Source organism: Anomaloglossus baeobatrachus, chromosome 4 (assembly GCF_048569485.1).
Source record: "Anomaloglossus baeobatrachus isolate aAnoBae1 chromosome 4, aAnoBae1.hap1, whole genome shotgun sequence".
NCBI classification, from domain to species: Eukaryota; Metazoa; Chordata; class Amphibia; order Anura; family Aromobatidae; genus Anomaloglossus; species Anomaloglossus baeobatrachus.
The window spans coordinates 272,362,893-272,380,484 of NC_134356.1; positions in this window are offsets into that span (position 1 = coordinate 272,362,893).

Genomic DNA, 17,592 nt, shown 5'->3' on the forward strand with positions numbered 1-17,592 from the left:
AGTAAACATTTGACCGCATGATGGCATTGAGCTCTGCTGCCAGCATAGTAAGGAGGTGTGTGGTTTTCCTTGTGCGCAGTTACAAGGAAGGGTGCCCTGACCACACAGGGTTTGGGCCAAGGTGAAGGACCCACACGAGTTTGAGGAGGCAGAAGCAGTGTATTAACTTCTACATACAGAGGAAGGATTGATACAACTCGTGGGGACAGCAAGACTTGTACAGCAGACCCTTCTCCATCTCTCCCCATAGTAACCCATTGCCCAGTCAGCAACATGTAACACCCCTGTCCATGCTTACTGGGCCAAGTATCTGTGGTGAAATGCACCCTGTAACACAGTTTCTCAAAGAAGCGGTGATGTTGTGTGCGACATGCTGGTGTAGCGCGTGCACACCTTTGTTAGAGAAGGAGTGGCGCCTGGGCATCGGCTCTTGGGGCACTGCGATGGGCATAAGGTCTCGAAAATCCTCGGTTAAAAAGGTTGGAAAAGAAGCATTTTGGTAGCCAACAGTTTGCAGATGCTGAAAGTCAACCTCTAAGCCATGTCATGCCCTTCTAAAAGCATGTAAAACACAGCAAGTGGACTCCAACCACAGTCTCCCTCGTTTCCACTAATTGGGCCACACACACCCCACTTGACTGGCATCAGTTGACCCCCATTTTCAAGATGAAAAAGATGCTTTGCATGCAGCACTCTCAAAAATACACGTGCCTTTCGCCTCCCCTGGATGACCCAGGGGAAGAAAAGTCCTCTGAGAGCCATGACTTGTTCATCTTGGTTTTTTTACAAACACAGCGAGGGGACTCCAACCACAGTCTCCCTCATTTCCACTAATTGGGCCACACACACCCCACTTGACTGGCATCAGTTGACCCCCATTTTCAAAATGAAAAAGATGCTTTGCATGAAGCACTCTCAAAAATACGCATGCCTTTCACCTCCTCTGGCTGAGCCAGGGGAAGAAAAGTCCTCTGAGAGCCATGACTTGTTCATCTTGGTGAACGTTAGTCTGTCCACATTGTCAGTGGACAGATGCGTGTGTTTAGCTGTCAGCACCACCCCAGCAGCACTGAGGACACGTTCCGAGAAAACGCTGGCTGCGGGACACAACAAGATCCCCAAGGCGTATGTGGTGAGCTCAGGCAATTTATCCAGATTGGAAGCCTAAAATGAGCAGGGCTCAAGTTGCACAGTAATGGCATCGATGTTTCCTTGCATATACTCATATCTGTGTCTCCTCCTCTTTTTCCTTTTCCAGCTCTTTTGTTTTCGCATGAGTATATGTCCTTGTCACTTTCCCATGTGTTTGTGTTGTGTTGTGAGTTGTCACCTTTTGGACACCTTTGAGGGTGTTTTCTAGGTGTTTTTATGTGTTTGTGATTGCCTGCCATTGTTTCCTATGCGGTTCGAGTTCGGTCCTTCGAACGTTCGACGAACTGAACTCGAACGAGACCTCGGTTCGGCGAACCGAACTCGAGCCGAACCGTGACCGGTTCGCTCATCTCTACTGTTAACACAGCAGGACACAGTTCCAGGTGTGGTACGGTGTGTTCACAAAACTGTGTTAATTTTAATTTGCTCATGTTGAAGCTTACATGGTATTGTCCATTGGTGTCTCTTGTCTTCAAATATGCTGGTGTAGCGCGTGCACACCTTTGTTAGAGAAGGAGTGGCGCCTGGGCATCGGCTCTTGGGGCACTGCGATGGGCATAAGGTCTCGAAAATCCTCGGTTAAAAAGGTTGGAAAAGAAGCATTTTGGTAGCCAACAGTTTGCAGATGCTGAAAGTCAACCTCTAAGCCATGTCATGCCCTTCTAAAAGCATGTAAAACACAGCAAGTGGACTCCAACCACAGTCTCCCTCGTTTCCACTAATTGGGCCACACACACCCCACTTGACTGGCATCAGTTGACCCCCATTTTCAAGATGAAAAAGATGCTTTGCATGCAGCACTCTCAAAAATACACGTGCCTTTCGCCTCCCCTGGATGACCCAGGGGAAGAAAAGTCCTCTGAGAGCCATGACTTGTTCATCTTGGTTTTTTTACAAACACAGCGAGGGGACTCCAACCACAGTCTCCCTCATTTCCACTAATTGGGCCACACACACCCCACTTGACTGGCATCAGTTGACCCCCCTTTTCAAAATGAAAAAGATGCTTTGCATGAAGCACTCTCAAAAATACGCATGCCTTTCACCTCCCCTAGATGACCCAGGGGAAGAAAAGTCCTCTGAGAGCCATGACTTGTTCATCTTGGTTCTTTTACAAACACAGCGAGGGGACTCCAACCACAGTCTCCCTCGTTTCCACTAATTGGGCCACACACACCCCACTTGACTGGCATCAGTTGACCCCCATTTTCAAAATGAAAAAGATGCTTTGCATGAAGCACTCTCAAAAATACGCATGCCTTTCACCTCCTCTGGCTGAGCCAGGGGAAGAAAAGTCCTCTGAGAGCCATGACTTGTTCATCTTGGTGAACGTTAGTCTGTCCACATTGTCAGTGGACAGATGCGTGTGTTTAGCTGTCAACACCACCCCAGCAGCACTGAGGACACGTTCCGAGAAAACGCTGGCTGCGGGACACAACAAGATCCCCAAGGCGTATGTGGTGAGCTCAGGCAATTTATCCAGATTGGAAGCCTAAAATGAGCAGGGCTCAAGTTGCACAGTAATGGCATCGATGTTTCCTTGCATATACTCATATCTGTGTCTCCTCCTCTTTTTCCTTTTCCAGCTCTTTTGTTTTCGCATGAGTATATGTCCTTGTCACTTTCCCATGTGTTTGTGTTGTGTTGTGAGTTGTCACCTTTTGGACACCTTTGAGGGTGTTTTCTAGGTGTTTTTATGTGTTTGTGATTGCCTGCCATTGTTTCCTATGCGGTTCGAGTTCGGTCCGTCGAACGTTCGACGAACCGAACTCGAACGAGACCTCGGTTCGGCGAACCGAACTCGAGCCGAACCGTGACCGGTTCGCTCATCTCTACTGTTAACACAGCAGGACACAGTTCCAGGTGTGGTACGGTGTGTTCACAAAACTGTGTTAATTTTAATTTGCTCATGTTGAAGCTTACATGTTATTGTCCATTGGTGTCTATTGTCTTCAAATATGCGACAGCAGCTATCGCCTTGACTGAAGCATAGGAGAAAACACAAAGGATTTGTGTCTCAATCTCGGTAGTTGGTATGGATGCATACGAACAGGTTATGTGAAGACTTGACAAGGCTGTGAGGGAGAATCTTCAGGCCATCCACTTGGCTTTTTTTCATGGGATGATGAGTATCCCAGTTCGACACTTCTCTGGAGAAGTCTCTTCGCATAGCTCTGTATTCGTTAATTACAGGAGCTGCCAATCCTACTAGGTCATAGGTCATATAAACTAAACTGCTTATGCTTGACAGTACTTCTCTGCAATTTAATGGTTTTTCTTCTTCACTGATTTGGAAGGTAAAGGTATCAGCTTTGATGTCCCAGAGTAAGCCGAGACTCTGCTGCTTTTGATGGCAGTTCTATTGTCGCGGGCGGGGAGGACGCCGCTGCCGCGCTCGCTAACGCTCGGGTCCGGCGCTGCTGCGGCTGCTGGTCGGTGGCTCGAGCGGTTGGCCGGATCCGGTGACTCGAGCGGCGCTACTCGCCCGTGAGTGAAAAGGGTGGTTGGTTTGGGGGATTTAGTCCGTGACGCCACCCACGGGTTGTGGTGAAGTTTGGCACCACCGCTGCTGGTGACGGGGATCCCGGGAGCGATGGAAGGGAGCAGCTGGGATGTTGTTTTCCCCCTCCGTGGGTAGGGGTCGGTGGTCCTGGGGCCCGGTGGTGTGACGGGGAGGCAGGGTTGGTGAGGTACAGTGTCGCAGGGACAGCGCGGCGCGGTGCCGGATGGCACAGGTGTACTCACTCAGTAAGAGATGCACAAAGTCCTCGGTAAACCAAACAGCTGGATGGACAGGTCACGCAGCCGGCTGCAGTGTCTCTCCCCAGACAGGTGATGGCGGCTGTCTTTCCCTGCACCTTTGTGTCCTGTTTTGACTACGATGGATCCCCAACAGTAGTCCGCTCCCCGGTGTATGGATACCGGTGGAGCCCGTTTGCCCGCAGTCGCTGGCCCTTGGGTCTCTAGCCTTAGGCGGTAGCTGTATACCCTCACGGTGCGGACGGTTGCCTTCTAACGGGTCTTTGGCTGTTAGGAAACCCCTGGGGTTCCTGTCACACTCAGATTTGACTGTTGACGGCGACTCCAAGCTTAGTCGGGGTCCGATGGCCCTGCCTGTGTGTGCTGGCTTCACTTTGCTCCCCGGTCGGTACCGGCGGGCCAACGCCCGACCCCGGTCCTACGGTTCCGCGATGATTCACCACTCCTGCAGACAGCCACCACTGTCTGACAACCTTGTTGTCAGTGCCTGGGCCACAAACCCAGACACTCTCCACTTTACTCCTCTCATTTCAACCTCCAAGACTAAACTCCAAAACTCAACTCACTCTTTTCCCGCCTCCAGGCCTGTGAACTCCTCGGTGGGCAGGGCCAACCGCTTGGCTCCGCCCCACCTGGTGTGGACATCAGACCTTGGAGGGAGGCAACAAGGATTTTGTGTTTGGCTAATCTTACTGTGTAGGGGTGGGTGTGTGTGTGTGTTACCTGTGACGACCTGGCTAGTCCAGGGCGCCACACTATGACCAGGTCCAAATTCTTCATGTCGATTGAGTGGTCTTCAAGCTTCCATCAATTTCTTGCTTTTAGAAGTAATTTGTGTGTAACTTCAGGTTAGGCCTCTGCCACACTCACGTGAAAATCACGCACGTGCCGCGAGACACGTATTTTCCCTGCGTGTTGCGTGTAGGTAAGTACGTGTCTCCGATATGTGCGGACCACGTGTGTTCTCCGTGTGCTATCCGCGATAACACACGGAGAACCGGTAATTTGCATACTCACGTGGTCTTTCTTGCTGTCCAGGGTGCTGAACTTCGGTCTCTGGTCCTGCTGAATCCCCGCTACTGCTGCTGCCGGACGCAGTGAAGTGAATATTAAATGAGCATAATGAGCGACGGTCAGCAGCAAGTGACAGCAGCAGCAGAGACAGGAGGGCTGGAGAAGGTGAGTAAAGATTTGTTATTTTTTTCTCTGACACGTGAGTTTTCTCTGGCGCGTGTCACACGGGACCGCATCCACACTACATCCGTGTGGTACGGGTGCGGGCCGTGTGACACCCATGCTGCCGGAGAAAAACGGAAATGTCAGCGTCTTGGAAGACAAACACACGTACAAACGGACACAGACACACGTTCCGTGTGGTTTTACGTGTGTGTGCCTGCTACCATAGGGTAGCATTGGTGTACGTGTAAGGGCCCAGGGACAGAGGACCTCAAATGTTCTATATGTCACAGTTGCTGTTCTGGCACAAGGGTGCAGGGGCCATGTTCCCTAGGTGGTCTACAAGGCCCTGATGTTCCTTGCTATCCACCCCCACACAGTATCCACAGCTGATGGACAGTGCACAGACACGGTCTTGGGGATAACAGTTGCTTTAATACAGCAGGAACAAAGGAAAACACGGAATATACAGTATGTTTCACAGTCTTTTATGGGTAGGCCACAGCAAATACAGCTTGGTGTTGAATGCTGAAGTGTAATTAGGGTTCTGTAGCTTTAAGAGCACAATTTGCTCCAGATGTAATACTGGTATGCCTTTAGAAGCAGGTTCAGAGTCTCTTGAGCTTAGAGGGTAGATATAATAAGATTTTACAGACCTAGAGTCCTGGGGTTAATTTCACTGCTAGTTCAGACACGTGCAGTACATGTAAGCAAATGTAGATAGTTGCCCAGTGCGCTACGGGGACCGGACGGCTGGTGTGTGGACAATGGCATGAAAGCCACTAATATTGCAGTGGGGTGGGAGACCCTTAAACTTTCCCAATCTGCGTGCAGTAGGGTCTGGTATATACTCAGTATACCCTACTGTCTGAAGAGATGTATATCTGGCCAGTGAGGATTCATGATAGATAGCCTTCAGCATATTGGCTGTAAAAGTCAGTAAATGGTGAAATTCTAGGCCTCGGGCCTAGTAGGAGTCTTGTGGTGAAGAGAAACTCCACATAATGTCTTCCCTCAGAGGAGACTCAGCCAGAACCAGCTCATTCCAGTTCTTTCCAGACAGAGGCTGGAGAATAGCTCCACCTATTGAGCCATGTGACCAAAAACTAGCCAATAGGATAACACCCAATGAACACTTCAGATTCTTACAGTTTTCACCAGTAGATGGTGCTAGAACACAACAAATTAAAAATGCTTTACTTATAACATATAGCATAATATTACATATAAATGAATGTACTTAAAGAAACAGACACAATCTGGACCGGGCTACTACTCCCCCTCTGAAGGTGAGCCGTCCTCGGCGATTGTGCGAGTGGAGGACTCCTAAGAAAGGAAGGAAATATATATATTTAAGGCACAGTAACAATAAGTGTCATCAACAAACAAACAGAAATCAGAGTATATTGTATCAAAATAGTTTTATTTTGCAAAAAATATATTTTTTAAATTTTTTTTATTTATTCCAAATCACTAAAAACATCACAACATCAAGAAAAACATCACCAGAAAAAACACATAGACAAAGGGATCTTTGACCTAAAAAAATATATTATTGGTGAGGAGAGCAGAAGGAGGTTATACTTTGTTCATAACGAAAATATATCAAAGTTTATATCATTAAAACATCACCTCTGCCCTTTCACCAATATTAGAAACAGCACTAATACATATATTATATTAATAAATAGATATTACATCAATAAATGCATATAAATAGCCTCTGTATATAAATATTCAATCCCCAAAGGAACAAATTCAACTCTCATATAAATCTATAAAACCTATATAGGAGGGATCTCTTCTACATACATATAGATTCCCCCTTAGAAATGATATTAGATTATAGCTATGGAGTTTATAAGGAGTACAAGGGGTTAATAAGGAGGAAAAGCACAGCCCATTCACTGACTTGTCTACTCGGGCTGGTTGTGAATATCCACTACCCCCAAACACGACTAAATCAATCGCCTTATAACAGAGGCTCTTAGTTAAATGTAGCATAAATTACTGTACCATACTTGCCTAGTATAAGGTCAAAGAAACCCTCAGAACCTCGAAGCACGTTTCAAGACAAACCTTTTCATCAGGAGGGAATCGTGTTTGGGGGTAGTGGATATTCACATCCAGCCCAAGTAGACAAGTCAGTGAATGGTCTGTGCTTTTCCTCCTTATTAACCCCTTGTACTCCTTATAAACTCCATAGCTATAATCTAATATTTCTAAGGGGGAATCTATATGTATGTAGATGAGATCCCTCCTATATAGGTTTTATAGATTTATATGAGAGTTGAATTTGTTCCTTTGGGGATTGAATATTTATATACAGAGGCTATTATATGCATTTATTGAAGTAATATCTATTTATTAATATAATATATGTATTAGTGCTGTTTCTAATATTGGTGAAAGGGCAGAGGTGATGTTTTAATGATATAAACTTTGATATATTTTCATTATGAACAAAGTATAACCTCCTTCTGCTCTTGTGGCGCCCCTGACCTGGTCAGGCACCACTGAGTACTGCACCCAGGCTGGGGACAGTACAATACAGGTAATCCAGAAGGCTGACCGAGGTGTGACTACACAGGCGCATAGTGATCAGGTCTCACACATGTACCTATGAGAGGACCCCTGGGGATCCCAGGAGGGGGAAAAGCCTTCACCTCCACTGGAATAGTGGAGGGGGCCAAAAGCCTCCATCTCCTCTCAAGGGGTGTGGTAAGAGAGCCTGGTTGCTAGGTGGCGTAGGCAAGAACAGGAGAGGAGGAGGAGTGAGCCGGTTCAGTTCAGTGCAGAGTCCAGGGAGCTCCGAGGAGAGCTGACCCCTTCCCCTGGGCTGCTGTAGTCTGACAGCGTCCGCGCAGTGGCTACCGACGGGGGAGAACGGTCACCTAGGAGTGCTACCCGAAACCCATCTCCAGCTAGAGAGAGAGCACAGAGTGGGAAGTAAGGAGACTGCTAGGGAGAACCAGGCCCAAACGGGCGGCAGATCCCGGAGCGGGGATAGATCCACCTTTCCCTGCTAAACCTGCCGGTGTGGGGCCCTCAAAGCCCACACCACAACACCTAAAAGCCGCAGCCACGTAGCCACAGTTAGGGCCCATAGTTCACAGGAGGCAAGCAGCTGGAGTGATCTGGCCCAGGCAACAAGCAAACGGCAAACGAAGGGGAGAGAGGCTTCAGCAACTTCCCTGGGTGACCCCCATAGGGACTAAAAGTCGGGGTCACCCCAAACCACCAAGGGCTAAGGAAGGCGAGTTGGTAGTCACCATCAGAAGTCAGCCTGAAGGATACCTGGTTCCCGCCTGGTTCATCCCAGCTACGCCCGGGTTACTCACCCTGTCACCTGAAGTGAGTAAAAACCCTGAAAGACATTCTGCCTGTGTGGAGTTATTCTGCGCCTTGTGGTTCTACGCACCTACACAGGGCCCTGGGGCTTGCCTCACTCTCAGGAGGCTATTCCAACTAACTGCACTCACCATCAGCCCCAGGCGTCCCTCAACCTGCAGTGGCGGTCCCTACTGGCCGCAATACTGAGAGTGGCGTCACGACAAGAAGAAGATCTCCTACCTGTGACAGGATCCAGCCGAGTGGAGTCCCTGAAGGTAATGCACCGACACTACACCTTAGGGGCTTCACATCTGGCGTCACGAACAGGATAAGGACTAGACCTGTTCAGACAGGTGACCATGTGCCTGGGCGGTCCGCTTGAAAAATTGGAAGCGCCGCCATATTGCCACCATGAAAAGCGCGCTGAAAAACAACAGCAGCCCGCGCTGGGAGAAGTTACCGCCCACGAAGAGGTGTGGCTACCCAGAGATCCCTTGCAGAGTTCTGACCTCGCTTGTGAAGAGAGCGGAAGCGTCCAGAGACGGCGGAACGGAAGAGAAGCCAGCAGCTTGCTGTTAGAGAAAATGGCGTCTGAGTGCAGAGACCCAGAGCCAGGCTCCGCTGCCTGGTGGTGTCGGGAGCTTGCTGAGTTCTGCGACCAACTGGAAGCCAGGGTCGGAAGGCTGATTAGAGAGGGACGGACGGAGTTTCTGTGGATGACCGCGGCGGTTCAGGCCTATGAGGGGAGAGCCGCGCGCCGAGTGCCAGACCGGGCGGTGACGACTCAGACCCCGATGCTGCCACCGATGGGTGAGTCCAGTGATGCCCCTGCCGGCGCGAGTGCCCCGACCCCTGCTGCCACGCCCGCGGTCCCTGAAGAGGCGCCCGGCGCGGCGACGCTGAGCCAGGCCGCAACCACGCCAGGTGCGGCCCGCCAAGCCCCGGCCGCCGCAGCGATGCCCTGCTCGGCCCACCAAGACCCGGTCCCTGCAGCGATGCCCTGCCCGGCCCGTAAAGAACCGGCTGCCACCGCGACCCTCGTCCGCGCCGCAAGTGAGGTGCTGAACCAGGCCGCAGCCACGTCCGGTGCGGCCCGCCAAGCTCCGATCGCTGCAGCGACGCCCAGCCCAGCCTGCACAGAGCCCATCGCAGCTGCGACGCCGATCCAGGCCGCCGCCATACAGGGCGCGGCCCGCCAAGACCAGGCCGCCGCCATACAGGGCGCGGCCCGCCAAGACCAGGCCGCCGCCATGCCGGGCGCGGCCCGCCAAGATAAGATTGCATCACCATTTTCCCCGGCCTGCAAGGCCAGAGCAGACACCGCTCCCCAGTCCAAAGAGGTCCCTGCTCGGAAGTCCCTGGTAGGTGAGGACCCCGCATACTGGCAGCTGAAGGCTGACATGGAGGCCAAGTTCCCACAGGAGATGGTGGATCAGTACATGCTCCCTCCGCACACCCCCAAGAGGATTCCGGCAACCCCTGCAGCAACCACGCAAAAGAGTCCCCCGCCTGGGCCTGCTGAAGAAAGTCCATCCCCAGCACTACCACCAAAGGAGTGCTCAGAAGAACTAAGGGGGAGGGGAGGCCAGGAAGCTGAGGAGCTGACTCAGGAGATACCAGCAGGGGATCCATGCCCAGAGCCGGAGATGTTGCCCTATTCCCGCTGGGATGAAGAAGACCTGACACCGTCTGCGGAAGAAGATTTACCCAAAAGCCTCACCTGGGAGCTGGTAAGCTGTACCTCGCAGAATCCAGTCCGCAAGACACGGCGCCGTAGCAGAACCCAGTCTTTCCCTGCACCGCCATCTCCAGAGCAGAGAGAAGTCACGGCCAGAGACCTGGAAGAAAAACGATTCCTGAGAAGAGCCAAAGCACAGGTCAGAGGACCCCTTTGTAGAGGAGTTGTGGAAGACTTTAACTTGAAGAGCGGATATGGCTTTATAGTGGCACCAGGTATGAAGGAGGGCATTTTTGTCAATAGACGAGACGTCAGAGCCCACTTGCCCAGAGGACATCCTGGCAGAAACTTAAAGATGGGAGACTCCGTACAATTTACCATGCATCAAGGAGAAAGAGGGTGGTATGCGCTAGATGTAGCACCATGTCCTAAGGAAGAAGACAGGAAAGACAGCGATAAAGAAAGAAAAGACAAAGGACCCACTGATGAGACTACCACAGATGAAGAAAGAGGTCAAGGAAGCAACAGGTGCCGCAGCCCTACAGGCCCAAGCCCTGGTGAGGAGGAGTCTGCATAAGTTCATGTAAAGTAAAGCAAGTTACCAGTTTGAAAAGTTTGTTTTGCAACGTTTTACAAGTTTAAGAATGTGCCCACATAAACTGATGTGAGAAATGAACCTTAAGGCTATGAACTGGCTATAGCCACAAACTCTCGCAGTGTAAATAGTTACACCAGAGGGCACCACCACCACCAGAGTCAGCCTGTTTAGGGGCTTGGCTCGTCTGCAACCAGGGGGCACGTCCGTATATAGGGCCTTGGCTCACCTGCAACCAGAGAGCATGCCTGTTTATGGGGCCTGGCTCTCCACCACAAAGAGGGTACCTGGTCAACACCAACTGTGGAGGCCGCCTCTACATCCTGCCAGAAGAGGCTGAAGGCGCGGCTCCACCAGGCCAGGTATACCCTGAGACCACCAGACCATGAAAGCCGCCTCTACATCCTGCCAGAAGTGGCTGAAGGCGCGGCCAACGTGAGAGGGTTTTGGGTGGGTTAACGGACTTGTGGGTGGAGGGTGGTGATGTATGGTACCTGGTGCTTTTAAAAATGTTTTACCATGTTTTAATGTTTTATGCATTTTAAAATGTTGTCTTGCAGCCCGAGGACGTGCTGGTGATAACTAAGGGGGAATGTGGCGCCCCTGACCTGGTCAGGCACCACTGAGTACTGCACCCAGGCTGGGGACAGTACAATACAGGTAATCCAGAAGGCTGACCGAGGTGTGACTACACAGGCGCATAGTGATCAGGTCTCACACATGTACCTATGAGAGGACCCCTGGGGATCCCAGGAGGGGGAAAAGCCTTCACCTCCACTGGAATAGTGGAGGGGGCCAAAAGCCTCCATCTCCTCTCAAGGGGTGTGGTAAGAGAGCCTGGTTGCTAGGTGGCGTAGGCAAGAACAGGAGAGGAGGAGGAGTGAGCCGGTTCAGTTCAGTGCAGAGTCCAGGGAGCTCCGAGGAGAGCTGACCCCTTCCCCTGGGCTGCTGTAGTCTGACAGCGTCCGCGCAGTGGCTACCGACGGGGGAGAACGGTCACCTAGGAGTGCTACCCGAAACCCATCTCCAGCTAGAGAGAGAGCACAGAGTGGGAAGTAAGGAGACTGCTAGGGAGAACCAGGCCCAAACGGGCGGCAGATCCCGGAGCGGGGATAGATCCACCTTTCCCTGCTAAACCTGCCGGTGTGGGGCCCTCAAAGCCCACACCACAACACCTAAAAGCCGCAGCCACGTAGCCACAGTTAGGGCCCATAGTTCACAGGAGGCAAGCAGCTGGAGTGATCTGGCCCAGGCAACAAGCAAACGGCAAACGAAGGGGAGAGAGGCTTCAGCAACTTCCCTGGGTGACCTCCATAGGGACTAAAAGTCGGGGTCACCCCAAACCACCAAGGGCTAAGGAAGGCGAGTTGGTAGTCACCATCAGAAGTCAGCCTGAAGGATACCTGGTTCCCGCCTTGTTCATCCCAGCTACGCCCGGGTTACTCACCCTGTCACCTGAAGTGAGTAAAAACCCTGAAAGACATTCTGCCTGTGTGGAGTTATTCTGCGCCTTGTGGTTCTACGCACCTACACAGGGCCCTGGGGCTTGCCTCACTCTCAGGAGGCTATTCCAACTAACTGCACTCACCATCAGCCCCAGGCGTCCCTCAACCTGCAGTGGCGGTCCCTACTGGCCGCAATACTGAGAGTGGCGTCACGACAAGAAGAAGATCTCCTACCTGTGACAGGATCCAGCCGAGTGGAGTCCCTGAAGGTAATGCACCGACACTACACCTTAGGGGCTTCACACTCTCCTCACCAATGATATATTTTTTTAGGTCAAAGATCCCTTTGTCTATGTGTTTTTTCTGGTGATGTTTTTCTTGATGTTGTGATGTTTTTAGTGATTTGGAATAAATAAAAAAAAAATTAAAAAATATTTTTTGCAAAATAAAACTATTTTGATACAATATACTCTGATTTCTGTTTGTTTGTTGATGACATGTATTCCTTTGAGTTAAAGTATCTTTAAAATCATGGTAGAGAAAATATAGAAATCTGCTAATATGTATCACAGTAACAATAAGGCAAGAATATGCAGCCAGACGGAAGAACAATAGGCAATGAACAAATGCAAAACATGAATGTAGTAGTGCCAATATGAGATAGAGTCTCTTTCCGCAATATACTATTGTCCATATGAAAGGCTCTGGAAAGGCACTTTAGTGGCAACAAACAGTCCATATGTCCATGGCTGTATACAGAAAATTGTGCAAATAATAAACAAGGTGCTTGGTATTACCCAGCTGCAGAGACTTAAACATTACTAAACTGACTATTCAGCTAAATAAATAAACACAAGATTATATACTCATGGAAAAGGATATGACCTTTTAGTCTCTGTAGCGAGCTAGAAGTGTTCCTTTTGTGCTTCGCTCTGAACGCCTCAACACTTGATCTTCCTCTTGAGCAGGAAAGATATTGTTTGCTGGCTCAGGTGAAGTTGGCAGAGGAGCAGCAACTGGAGCAGGAACCGAGACGGGGACATATTGATAGCATGGAAGGATAGATTGAGTGTTGTAGAGGGACTCTCCAACAGTAGGTTGTCTGGCTGGTGTTTCCATTGCAGGAATTGGTGTGTAGACCGGCATGACTTGTGGAGGAGGTGATGACATCACCAGTAGATCCTCTTTGGTGCATAGCTTCATGCGGTTCCTGTGCACCATCTGTGGGGCCATTCCAGGTTTCTTCACTTCATAGACATCTGACTCAGGATATGGGATAGCTGTAACTGTGTATGGCTCTGTTTCCCAGAGTGAATCAAGTTTTCCTGTACGGTGGTACTTCTTTAGCCATACCTTGTCTCCAACTTGAAGTGGGGAAGCATTAGCTCTTTGATTGTAGCTCTCTTCTTGTTGACGGTGAGCTTCACCCATGCGATAATCAACAATCTGTTGGGCTTCGTGTATTCTTCGCTGATGCTCTGAGACCCAATCAGTTTTTGGCAGGGGATTGATCCCGTCAGGGACTTGGATTCCAAGAGAACGATCTTTTGGGAGCTGACCTTGTCTTCCAAACATCAGATAATATGGCGAGTAGCCTGTAGAACAGTGGACAGTATTGTTGTAGATTTCCACTAACTCGTCAAGCAATTGAGGCCATTCAGCTTGTTTGGTAACAGATGCTGTTCGCAGCATATTGATGAAGGTCTGGTTGACTTTCTCGCAGAGGCCATTCCCTTGGGGATGATAGGTGGTTGTTCTCAGCTTTTTGCATTCATCGAATTGGCATTTCTTGACATAATTGTGACTCAAAGGCAGATCCACGATCTGTGAGGACTGCTTCAGGGCAACCGTAATGTCTCACATATTCATGGTAGAAGGTGATAGCTGTAGTCCAAGCTGTAAGGTCTTTTACTGGCACAACAGCAACCCACTTAGTATAGTGATCCACCATGGTTAAGGTATACGTGTAGCCTGAACGAGTTGGTGCTAGCTTCACATGATCAAGAGCGACTAGCTCGTTTGGTTTCTGAGACTGGATTGGATGAAAAGGAGCTCTGGCATCTTTCTTACCGACTGGTGAGGTTGCAGGCTGGACATTCACTACACCAATTTTCTATGTCTGACCGCATCCCAATCCAATAGAAGCGTTGGCGTATGGTGGCTTCAGTTTTGTGCACGCCAAAGTGCCCAGACTGGTCGTGGTAGGCATCAAGAACAATTCTGGCATCTCAGCGTGGGATTAGAATCTGATGTAGCCTTTCACCTGAAACCGGGTCTAGGGTATTGCGCAGGATCAAGCCCTTTTGAATGAAGAGTCTTTTGCGCTGTCTCCAGAGACGATTAAGCTCAACATCAGGACATCTTCTTCGTCGTCTGACAGGTATTCTCCCAGTAGTCAGGTAATCATAGATCTCACCTAGGACACGAGACTCATTTTGAAGAGTTTGCCATCTCGATGGATCTTGGAATAGGACAGGTTTCTGTTGAGGAACTTCATCAGTTTGTGTAGCAGCAACAGCATTCTGTGTAGCAAACCTTTGATAGAAGGGAGGCATCTCAACATCTTCCCACAGATCTTCCTCAGGAGGCTCTTCTCCTTCGGGCAAACGGGATAACACATCAGCATTGATGTTGATCTTGCCACTGCGATACTTAATATCAAAGCAAAAGTTCACCAATTTTGAAGCCCATCTCTGTTCAAGAGCACCTAGCCATGCAGTATTAAGATGAGAGAGAGGATTATTGTCCGTGTAAACTGTGAAGGGTGTAGCAGCAAGGTAATCTTTGAACTTCTCGGTGACTGCCCACATGAGAGCTAGCAGCTCTAACTTGAATGAACTGTAATTGCTATCGTTTTTCTCTGCACCTTTCAAGCTTCGGCTGGCATATGCAATGACTCTCTCTTTGTCATCCTGGACTTATGATAGTACCGCTCCGAGGCCTTGGTAGCTGGCATCCGTGTAGAGACGGAACGGATGGCGGTAGTCAGGGTACGCCAGTATTGGAGGTGAAGTCAATAGACTTTTCAACATCTGAAAGGCAGTTTCTTGACGCTCAGACCAATTAATTGGAAGTCTTCTGTCATAGTTTTCTCTAGGGCAACCCCGTAGCAGCTCTGTAAGAGGTTCTGCTATTTGCGCAAAATGAGGTATGAAGCGGCGGTAGTAGCCCGCAAAACCTAGAAAACTTCTGACTTCTTTGACGGTTCTTGGGGTGTACCAGTTGTTCACAGCTGAGATCTTTTCAGGATCAGGCTGGATACCTTCGGCACTTACAACATGACCAAGGTAGTTGACCTTCGGCTTGAGCAGATGGCACTTTGACGGTTTTAGTTTCAGTCCATGTTCAATGAGTACCTGGAATACTTCTGCAAGGTGGCATAGGTGATCTTCATAAGTGCAAGAGTATACAACAACATCATCAAGATATAACAGAACGCTCTGGAAGTTGAGGTGACCAAGACATCTTTCCATGAGTCGCTGAAATATAGCAGGGGCGTTGCATAACCCAAACGGCATACCGTTAAACTCAAAGAGTCCCATTGGGGTGGTGAAAGCTGTCTTATCTCTATCCTCAGGAGCCACGGGTACTTGCCAGTAACCGCTGGTTAAGTCGAAAGTGGAGAAGTATGCAGCTGAGCCAAGAGCGGTGATGGATTCTTCAATCCGTGGGAGAGGATAGGCATCTTTGTGTGTAACGTTATTCAACTTCCGGTAGTCGACACAAAATCTGATGTTACCATCCTTCTTCTTCACCATTACAATGGGTGCAGCACACGGGCTTTGACTTTCTCGGATGACATCAGAATCCTTCATCTCCCTTAACAGCTTCTTTACTTGTTGATAGTTAGCAGGAGGTACTGGACGGTGTCTTTCTTTGATAGGAGGATGATCACCTGTGTTGATCTTGTGCTGGATCAGAGTAATTTTGCCAATGTCAAGAGGGTGCTTGCTGAAAGCTTGGCTGTGTCGCTTAGCAAGTTTAGTTACACCATTGATGTATTCCATAGGAGTGTTAGCATCTCCAACATTAAGTTCATTCCACCAGAAGGTAGTGGGTGTATTAGAGCCTTTGGGAGTGGCTTTTAACGACTTTTGATGAGCAAGTGTCTCTTCATCTAGGATGTTTTCTGGATCAAGGCTATACAGTTGAGCAACTGAATTAATCTTGTATAGCTCGATGGGCGCATCACTTAGGTTGATTAGCCGTACTGGTACTCTACCGTTTGAGATGGTGACAATACTTCTGGCAGCTTTTACCAAGGGCTGTCCTTCAATCTGGATGGAGTCAAGAAGAGCTACATAGTCCTCGTTGTCAATTCCTGGTCGAGCTCGACACCAGACTAGAGTTTCGCTGTTGGCTGACAGGGTAACTGGTCGTGCGTCAGTGATATGTACACGACAGATCTCACCTTTACTGTTGGCAAACTTCTGTTTGGCGCAGAGCACTTTGATAGTCCGCTGAACAGCTTGCCTGTAAGGGGGAGAAGCAGAAGGGAGAGAAGCATGCAAGGCAGCGAGCAATTCAGTGAACACATGGCGAATGACATTCATGCCTAACACTACTGCTGTTGTATCTCCCTCAGCCTCAGTAACAATTACACCTTGACCTGGTAACTCGCGATCACCAATTTGGATTGTGGGTTCCCAGTAGTCTAGCTGGGAAATAGGTTGACCATTACTTGCAATTAAGTCTAACTTTGCTTTACCCACTGGATTCAGGAGATCAAAGTCCCAAATCTTTTCAAAGGCTTGTCGCTCAATTGTGGTGACTTGTGAACCAGTGTCCACTAAAGCTTCTAGAGGTACACCATCGATCCCTATGGTTATATACGGGCATTTGGAGATGAACCGGGAAATCCATTGTGATTGTCCCTTTGGGCCCTTGGCCTCGGGGGGGGGGCGACCCTTGGCCTCGGGGGTGGCCCGTTTCACTTATAACATTGATACTTGTAGTGTCCAAGACGCTAACAATAAGTACAGTACACACAATCACCAGATGGAGGCCTTCCAGGAGGGGGCCTATCAGGACTCGGCCTATTAGAACGTGGCTCTGGGGAAAATGTCCGGTTTACAGATTATTCACATGATGCAGGGGGTTGGCCTTTTAGCTCCTTTAAGGCTTAGCATACAGATTCAAGGACTTGGACAAGTGCATCTGTGCTAGGATGTGCATGACTGAGAGTAGGGGCTTGCACAGACTGTATGGCCTGCATAGGGGAAACAGGTGAAAGATGAGATACAGTAGAAATTCCAGCAGCAAGGTCTGAAGAACAAGGCACAAGAGCATAGCTGGTACAAGGTGAGTCAGTACCCACTACTCGCAGGACTAGAGCTTTAAAGTCTAAGAAAGTCATGTTTGGATTTTGTGCAGCTAGCATGCGGAGTTGACTTTGTACTAGCCTGGAGTCCAAACCTTCTATGAATCTGTCAGTGATTATGTTTTCTGCAGCA